Genomic DNA, 9,975 nt, shown 5'->3' with positions numbered 1-9,975 from the left:
TTGCAGGCCGACGAAACCCCATGCACCATATTGTACACCATCGGCGACCAGAAGGTGGACGTGGGGAAGGCGACGATAATGGAGCCGAAGGAACCATTGTTCCACAGCCGGCCGATCCCCCCGAACATCTTCAAGGTTTCCGTGGCCAGTGTCAAACCGGGCCATGAGAATTTGCCTCCTCCAGTACTACTGGGGGATGATGACGAGACACCGCGGCGGCTTGGTGATTGTTGCAATGCTGGGTGGGTCCTGTTGTGGCCAAAGAGTCTGCTTTGTCTGGAGGCGGACGGGAGCACACCCACGAGCACACAGCCTCAGCAAGGTATGAACATCAACACCCCACCTACCCAATTAGCATCGGGTGTCGGGTTGGGTGATAGCGGACGGGGTAAGGAGGAGGCTCCATTAGTCGCTGATGACGTCGCCATGGATGAGGATGAGGACGACGATGGCGCTGCTGAACAGTATGTCTATACTGGTGCCTCCTCAGGGTTTGAGCGTCATGAGTCGGTGCTTGAATCACCGTCTCAACGTATTATGGACGACCCTCCGGTAGTAAAGAAGTTTAGGAAGAGAGCGAGGAAAGGCAAAAAAGCTGTTTCTATGATCCAGCCGCCTCAGCAGCCTCGGCCTTAGGACTGTATAGATATCCCCGATGCGGATAAATGGCATATCCCCGGTCAACCAATCCTACCTGCAACAGCGCTACGGGCCAGATTCGGCGATCTAAAGAGACTTCATGACGATGTGCTGCGGGTAGAGAAAGACCTCATCGCCTCGAAAGATCCAGGATACCCACTCTACGTGGTTAACGTTCCGCGGCAAATGTCGTACGTCGACAGCTTCCTCGCGGATAAGTTCTTCCTCCAATTCGATTACATATTCGACATGTTCCACGTGAAGAAGCTGGATTTTACGTTTGTCCGCCTTTATGCCTTGCACATGAACTACATCATCGGGGTTGAGCAGATATCTCATATCTGTGTCACTGACCCGTACTACATGCACGAGGGCTTCTTGGGAGTCTACACAAAGCACCGTGAATACGTGAGGGATTACATCGCCAGTTTCATGCTCGCCAATAAGGACAAGGGGGCGATTCTCGTGCCTTATCATCCCGTGTAAGTCATCCGCGCTGCTATCCTTCCTTCGATTTCAATCATTCATTTGCACGGTGGAGGCTAATTAATTTGAGGACTTATTTTGCGCAGCGGCGGGCGCGCCGTCCTCGTCATCCTCTACCCCCGATTCTCCCACGCTCTTTACTTGGACTCGTCGAAGAACATTCACAAAAAGGATTACACCCACATCAAGGATGTTCTCGACAGTGCTATGTGTTACTACCAATCAATGGGTGGAGAGGTCAGGGACAAGAAGACAAGGGGCGGCAGGGTTGCCTTCGGCCATAAGACCGACTTCTGCTGCATCCAGCAACCGAACGATTCTCTTAATGATGGATTCTATGTCCTACACCACATGCTGGAGTACAGACGGGATCACCAGAACCTTTGCATGGCACCTTCTTCCAGCGATGCCCATATTCTGCAATGGGCAAAGGACATAGGAGATATCGAGGATCATCGACTTCGAGCTGAGTTCTATAACATCCAGCGCGAACTTGCCCAAATCATCATGAAGGAGGTCGTCAGAAAAACAGGGATGTTCTACGGAGAAGGACAAATGTCACGGGAAGACGTCCGAACATGGATAGCCTCTCAGCGTCCCGACCTGAAGCCTTTCACTAGGCTCGGGGACTATCTCCCTGACTTGGATGGATGGAACGACATGTTGGAGTGATTGTCGATATATGACAATGTGTCCGTTTAGTCCATACTTTCTGTATGACAAAACTTTGAGTTATGCACGGTGAAACTTTATTTGTGATGTAATTAAACCGTCCTCCTCCTCGACTAGCGAAAATCACTCTAGTTAGGGCATTTTGGGGTACGATGAACTTTGTTATTTATGCTTATGATATGTTGTTTCTATTTTTGCCAAGTCTGTATCTTTCTGTTGCTCAACTATATATGTTGCATATCATCGAATCATGTGATGATGCAGGTGCATAGATCATAGATGGCGAAGAAGTGCTATGCCAGGAGTATATATACGACAAGTGGCTGGAGTGTCAGGCTGCCCAGGTGTACCGGTTTCCGGTTTCTGAGCGACAGGCAGTAGTTAGTTTAGGTTCACGCTAATGCGAGAGAGGGATACGAACTCATGTTATCAAAGTGATAGCTCTTCTAGCGTATATCATTGTTTAGATGGATGACGATGTATTTGCAAGTAATCGAGACTTGTATCGCTATTTTCGAGATGATGATGAGAGACCACTTTGTGCTGGATGATGATTATGATGATGACATGATTTGATGAGACTAATTGTATGTATATGCTATGATTACATTTGTATGTGTATGATATGCTAAAGATTTTTGTATAAAGCCTATTCAAATACAAAACAAATATGCAGGAAAAAAACTAATAAATAAACTAGTAGTAGCGAGGGGGGAAATTAAGCAGTAGCGCCTCCTTACCAGTAGCGCGTCCCAGCAAACAGCGCTGCAGATAATATCAGTAGCGCCCTTTCCCAAAGAGCGCTACAGCTATTCATGTATAGCAGTAGCGTGGGACAACAGGCGCTACTGCTATACGTTAGCTGTAGCGCCTTATTAGTAGCGCCGGCACCCGCGCTACTGAGAGGCCCAAAACCCTCGCTACTGCTAGGCTTTTCCCTAGTAGTGTATCGTGACGCAGCTCAAATGAGTCTTGTCCGCTGTGTTCGGCCCGGCTGGATTTAATTTTACTGTATCCGGCGTGAAGGTTATCGTCTCGCATAGTGGCACGCCCTCGTGATCCGTAGATCGATCTTGCATGTTTTTCTTTGTCCTCCAATACGTCTCGCAGGTCTGGCGTATTTCCCCATGCCTTGACATTTTTATTTGAGTGGCATCAGGATGCGGGCTGAGCTTTTGGCTGAAATGCCTTTCTGTCGCGGCCACGAGGTGGCCGATCAGCCGCGTCATACGCTGGAGATGTAGGTTTTGGTGCTTCCTCCTCCAGTCGGGGTAGCAACCTGCGCTTTGGGTAACTCTTGGAGGGGAGTTCGAGTTTATATTCCTCGGTCGCAAGGACTTCAGTCCATCTGTCAGCTAGCAAATCTTGATCAGCTTGAAGCTACTGTTGCTTTTCCTTAAGGCTATTTGTCGTGGCTATAAACCGGTGCTTGAAGCGCTCTTGTTCGACGGGATCCTCGGGCACGACAAATTCGTCATCGTCAAGGCTTGCCTCTTCTTCGGAGGGAGGCATGTAATTATCATCCTCCGTCTCTCCATCTGCCACTCTCTCGGGAGGGCTGGCTTCTCCATCCTCCTGCTCTAAATCTTGCTGGAGGGGATTGTCGTCATCTTCGGCACTGTCCGGAGTGCTATTATCTCCTGTGTCGATATCACCGTTTTTGCCTTGGCGAGACTTAGAGCGGCACCGCTGGTGTTACCGCTTGGGTTGCTTCTTGGAGGGGTCATCCTCCGCTGTCCCGTCGCCATTGCCTTCTTTGGGTGTGTCCACCATATATATATCATATGATGAGGTGGCTGTCCAGTGCCCTGTGGGCAGTGGTTCTTGTTCGCCTCCTGCACCGTCGTCCATGTTGTTGATGTCTTCGGAGTCGAAGTCGAGCATGTTAGTCAAATCGTCGACAGTGGCTACTAAGTGGGTGGTGGGTGGGCGGCAAATTTCTTCGTCATCCGCATCCCAATCCTGCCAGACATAGTTCGGCCAGGATTCTCCTGACAAGGAGAGAGACCTTAATGAGTTCAGTATGTCGCCGAAGGGTGAGTGCTGAAAGATATCCATGGAGGTAAACTCCATGATCGGCGCCCAGTCGGATTCGATAGGCACGGGCGTAGGCGGTTCGGAGTCCGTGGCCGAGGAAGGATCCGGCAGTTTGGCATCACGGCTCTCATGAAGGATAAGGTCGATACTCGGCTTGATCGCCGCTGAGGATACGGCCTCTGTGGCGGCGTCTATCCACCCGTCCATGGATGGCGCAACTGGCTCCAAATTGAGGGTCGGAGCGGTTGCCGGTGCGATCTCCTAAACACTGTCCGATGGTAGAGCTAAATCATGATCATCGTGACCGTGTGGCGCACTAGGCAGGGGCTCAAATCCGTTGAAGATCAAGTCTCCGCGGATATCGGTCGTGTAGTTTAAGCTTCCAAACCTGACCTGGTGGCCAGGGGCGTAATTCTCGATCTGCTCCAGATGGCCAAGCGAGTTGGCCCGCAGTGCGAAGCCGCCGAATACAAAGATCTGTCCGGGGAGAAAAGTCTCACCCTGGACTGCATCGCTATCGATGACTGAAGGAGCCATCAAGCCTAATGATGACGACACAGAGGAACTCTCAATGAAAGCACCAATGTCGGTGTCAAAACCGGCGGATCTCGGGTAGGGGGTCCCGAACTGTGCGTCTAAGGTGGATGGTAACAGGAGGCAGGGGACACAATGTTTTACCCAGGTCTGGGCCCTCTTGATGGAGGTAAAACCCTACGTCCTGCTTGATTTATTATTGATAATATGAGTAGTACAAGAGTTGATCTACCACGAGATCAGAGAGGATAAACCCTAGAAGCTAGCCTATGGTATGATTGTATGTTGTCCTACGGACTAAAACCCTCCGATTTATATAGACACCGGAGGGGGCTAGGGTTACACAGAGTCGGTTACAAAGAAGGAGATCTACATATCTGTATTGCCAAGCTTGCCTTCCACGCCAAGGAGAGTCCCATTCGGACATGGGACGAAGTCTTCAATCTTGTATCTTCATAGTCCAATAGTCCGGCCAAAGGATATAGTCCGGCTGTCCGGATACCCCCTAATCCAGGACTCCCTCAGCGGGAATTAGGTGGCGTGCCTTCTAAGCCTCTAGCCCGCCGCCCGTTGCGAGCACGCCAAGCGGCGCCAGCTAGCCGGGCCAGCCTGCCAGCCCACACACGCGATGGGACGTTGTAAGTGCATCTAGTGCCACCCCTAGTTGGTTTTGGAGTATTGACGACAAACCTAGTTGAGGGACTAATGTGTTTGTGAGAATTGCAGGAAAACACAGGTAGAAATCCCTCATTGATTCAGTTTTACTACCAGAGATGACCCCTAAAAATGTATGAAGACATTGAAGACAAAGGTGGTATATGAAGATATTCACATTGAAGACTATGACAACAGAAGACACGTTATGAAGCCTATGGAACTCGAAGACTTAGATCCTTCGTAGTTCTTTTTATTCTTGTTGAGTCATAGGAACCACCGTACTGTTAAGTGGGGTCCAGGAGAACAAGTCAGAATGACTTAAGTGATGCCTAAATCAAAAACCTATGTCTTCAAGTGAAGACAATGAGAGCAAATCTTGTCCAGAGCCGGACAAGTCAGCTTTGCTTGTAGCCCAAGTAAAGTTGCCATGAGAGTTCGAAATCTGACCGTTGATACACGTGTCAGTTCCTTAGTGACCCAGGGTCATTTCGGACAAATCAGGTCGGGTTGCCAAGTGGCTATAAATAGCCCACCCCCACAACCATAAACGGTTGGCTGCTCAGATTTCAGTGCACGGCTTTTGTCGTTTGAGAGCAACCCACCTCGAAGCCTTTGAGAGAAAATTCCTAGTGAGGAGAAAAGCCCTAACCACCCAGAGCCAGAGTAAATTGGGCATCACTTAAGTCTTCTTGTCTGTGTGATCTGAAGACTTATTACACTTCAGGACTGTGAATCCTCCAGACGGTTAGGCGTCGCGTTCAGAGCATCCAAGAGACATTGTGGATTGCCAGTGAACGAAGTCTGTGAAGGTTTGGGAGTCTACCTTGAAGACTTACCAGAGTGATTGGGCGAGGACTAAGTGACCTTAGCTCAAGGAGATTACGGTGAGGACTTGGTGTCCTGAACTGTGTGTTCAGGACTGGGTGTCCGGGACTGTGTGTCCTAAGGTTTAAATACCTAGCCGCTCCAACCAGACGTACAGTTGTCACAGCAACTGGAACTGGTCCAACATATCATTGTCTTCAACGAGTCACTGGTTTCATCTTCACTTCCTTCTCTTGCTGTTACTCATTGTGAAGTCATTGCGTGCTTGCTTTATCATTTGTCTTCACAACGTGAATGCATGATCTGCTTGGCTTCATAACTTCTTCCTACTTGATCCTTATTACACTGAAGCTGTTTGTCACTGTGCTTTCACTCTATTGAATACATGACCATGACTGGGCTAGTGTAATCTAACTTCCGCTGCATAGTAATAGGCATAATCTTCACTGTTTGTCTTCATAACTCCCAGGTTTTGAAGACTTTCATAAAAATCGCCTATTCACCCCCCCCCCTCTAGTCGATATAACGCACTTTCAGACGTGACAGCAGGCTGGGCTCGCCACGACCGGGCCTCAGCGTGTGGGCGGATCCGCTGCGGCCGTGGCGGACCGTTGTGATTCCACACGGAGTTACTGCACGTAGTAACTCGCGCAATAATCATGAGGACGTGGGGTCGTGGGCGCAATTAATCCCACAATCCCACGCCCCACCCCCTCGGCTTCGCAGCCCAGGGGCTATAAGTAGGGCGAGGGGAGCGGTGGAGCACGCGCGCCCTCCTCCCATTTGCCATTTTCGACCTTCTCCTCCTCTTACTGCCGCGCGCACTTCTGCGCCCTGTCGAAGCGCTGCCCCAGCTCGTCGCCGTCAGCCTCCTCCACGCCGAGCCTCTTGCTCCATCGTGGTCCTTGCCTCTGCCGCCGCGCAATTTCCCCATTGAGCTCAGACTCCATGACGCGCGAGGAGGGGACTGGGATGGCTCGTCAGATTATGCGGCTGCCCGGCGCGAGCTACGTCAAGGTGCGCGTGCCGCCGGAGGAAGAGATCTCGTTGGCGCCGCAGGGAAGCGAGCGGGTTATCTTCCGCTCGCACTTCCTCCGCGGCTTCGGCCTGCCGGCGAGTGGATTCTTCCATTCCTTCCTCAACTTCTTCCACCTCCAGCCGCATAATCTGACGCCCAACACCGTGACGCTGCTGTCCGCCTTCGTCACGATGTGCGAGGGCTACCTCGGCATCCTCCCCACCATCGAGCTGTGGGGAGCGTTCTTCTTCACCAAGCAGGGCACCTCCACCAGGGAGAAGGCGGCCCAGTGTGGCGCCTTCATCGTGGTGCGCCGTTCGTCCATGAAGAATGCCTTCCCCGCCATCAAGCTATCACAATCGGTCAAACTATGGCAGAAATCATATTTTTACATTTAGAATGTCGACCCCGCCCTCGACTTCATCAACTTGCCTCCCTACGAAGCCGGCCCTCCGGCCAAACCTCAGGACAATTGGGGCTACAAGCCGAAGCCCTTGTCAGCTGACGCCATCGCCGCCATCAACCGGCTCCGGGTGCTGACAGACCCGGCAGGCCTCAAGGCGTCCGACCTGCTGGTCGCCTTCGTCGAGCGCCGGGTTCTCCCGCTCCAAGGCCGGCCTCATCTGATCTATTGGATGAGCGGGCACCGGGACCCGAGCCGGACGTGCACGAGGGACATGCTGACTGCCGAGGTCGCCCGCATGGTCAACGAGATCTCCGACCTCAAGCTGTCAGAAGGGTCTTGGCGGTTCGACATGCGGCCATACTCCCAGGCCAACCCGCCGCCTCCTATAAGTTCTTCAACTCTTTTCTTTTTAGTATTTGTTTTGATTTTGGTCTTGCCATCTTGAATAGTCGGTCTTGTGAACACAGATCTTCATGTCTCCGGTGATGGCCGCCATCGTAGGGCCGGGTGGAGACTACCTGCCGGACCGGGCAGTGAGCGATGTGGACGACCCCGACTTGGGGGCGGCCGCCCTGGAGGACGATGCCATAGGTGGCGGCGACGGGGCGGGCGCCTCCGAAGACTTAGGCGACACTGAGACTTGGCCCAATGACGACGAAGACGAGGACGAGCCGCGTCATGCGCGAGGCGTCGGCAAGGTGAACGTGGGCCCTTCCGCCGAGCCGGCTGCTCAAGGCGGCACGCGCAATAGAAAACAAGGCGCCGCCTTGTTTGGCAGCGCACCGAAGAAAACCAAGAACCCGACCGTCGCGACCAAGCGGAAGGAGGCCGCTGCGAAGGCGACCAAGTTTCAGAAGCTTCCGAAAGTGCCTCCTATGGTGTCGGCGTAAGTGTCTTTTCCTTGTGACTTCCTTTCTTGTCGATTCTATCTAAGCTTTTATGCTTTATTTCCTTGGCTTGGGGCTCCGCTCTCTCTTGAGAAGTCGGCCGCCGCCTCCGTCATCGGGTCGGGGGAGACTTCTACCACCACCCGGCGAATCGACCCTGCAGCCGACCTCCGGGAGGCGCAGGAGCGAAACGCGCGGGAGGTGCGCGAGGAGCGGGAAGCCGCCCGTAAGGAGCAGGCGGAGGCCGCCGTGTTGAAGAAGCTGGCGGAGGCTGAGGCCGATGCCGCGGAGAAGAAGCTGGCTGAAGAAGCCGCGTACCGTCAGGCGCCGTTGTTCGTCACCCCCCTGAACTCCACGCCGCCGCCACCAGAGTTTACGGGGCCGACTGGGGGAGCCGGCGACGAACAGCCGGTCATGGAGAGGGGAGTTGGCGACATCGCCATGCCAGAGGTAGCCGTGCCTTCGCTGCCGCCATCTGACAAAGCGCGGGACAAGCAGCCGGCCGCCCCGCCGGCATCGCTAGACGGAAACGAGGTGGTGACGGGCCTGACTCCTCAGGCCCTCACACCATCGTGCCACCGAGGCGCGAAGGCAACTTCGGCGCCACGACCGCTGGAAGCCGGTGCTGCAAGCTCGTCAGCCCCGGATGCCGAAGCAACCAGCGCCGCTCCCGCTGAATGGGTGTGTGGAGCTGGCCACGCAACTGGCGGAAAAGGCGGAGCTTCTCCAAAAGGCCCGGAAGGAGGCGGAGGTGAAGGAGTCCAATCTCCTCGCCGAGTTCGAGACCGAACGCTCCACCTAGACCGACAAGGAGGCGCTGCTGAAGTCCGGCTTCCGCGGGATTGAAGACATGGTTGATGGTAAGCTTTCTTCTTTTTCTTTCTTTGGGTTGCTGGCTGTCAATCAAGCCGGCTTCCAGCTTCTGACTTCTAATCTTTTTGCTTTCTGCCTGAGCAGACTTCTTTCCTGGCCATTCTGACGCCGCCAACAAGGCTATTGAGGCTTATCGTGGGAACGGGGGGCAGAAGGCATGCAGATTGCTGCCGACGCACCCCAGACTCTTAGCGAACAACTTCTCAGCATCCAAGCCCGCCTCCGGCCGGCTCATCGGATGATGTACCGTCTTCAGCGTGTCGGGGCCCAGGCGATCTCCGCCCTTTGGCCAGACATGCCGGCTCCATGTACTCCCAGTTTGACTGCCGACTGGCTGGAGGTGGTGGCCGGCCGCCTTGAGGCTTGGAAGGGTTCCTCGGCCCGGGCTGGAGCGCGCCGCACCTTGGAGTTCGTCAAGGCGTGGTATCCTGGGCTAAATCTATCCCAGTTGACCACGTTTCGGTAGGAGGCCCAAGAGCAGCTGGTGGCGGTGGAGCGCGACCTTGTCAAACGGGCAGCGGCGATCACCGAGTACACCGACACCAGCCTCTTCGTTCCTGAGCTAGCTGAGAATGGTGCCGAGGCGCCACCGGAGTGGTTCGGGCTGAACCTAGAGGATGACGAAGACTCGGCTGAGATGATTGACTCCAGCGATGAGGGAGAAGGCGAGGAGGACGAGGAAGGCGAAGAAGATGCGCCAGAGGTCGGAGCGGACGGCCAGCCCCAACTTGATCGTGCCTCGAACAACGAGCCATGCTCGAGTGCGCTGACTGCTGCTGGAGGCGACCAAGCAGAGACTGGCTAGCCGTACACTCCACCAACCAGCACCCGCGACTCTGCCAGCCAGCCGGACCCCTCTGCAGCTCCCTAGGCCGCCGACTTGTCTTTATTTTCCCCGTTTTATCGGTCTTGACAAACTTTGTTAAATTTACCCAATTCCA

At 53.8% G+C, this 9,975-nt stretch overlaps 1 pseudogene; it reads left to right on the top strand.

The window, feature by feature from the left end:
- The first annotated feature begins 6,798 nt into the window (after positions 1-6,798).
- On the top strand, positions 6,799-8,164 carry LOC147986235 (uncharacterized; annotated as a pseudogene).
- The last annotated feature ends 1,811 nt before the right edge of the window (positions 8,165-9,975 follow it).

Source organism: Triticum urartu, chromosome 2A (assembly GCF_056163025.1).
Source record: "Triticum urartu cultivar PI428250 chromosome 2A, HENAU_Tu73, whole genome shotgun sequence".
NCBI lineage: Eukaryota > Viridiplantae > Streptophyta > Magnoliopsida > Poales > Poaceae > Triticum > Triticum urartu.
The sequence above is the reverse complement of the archived record's forward strand: the minus strand, read 5'-3'. Positions and strand labels throughout refer to the sequence as shown.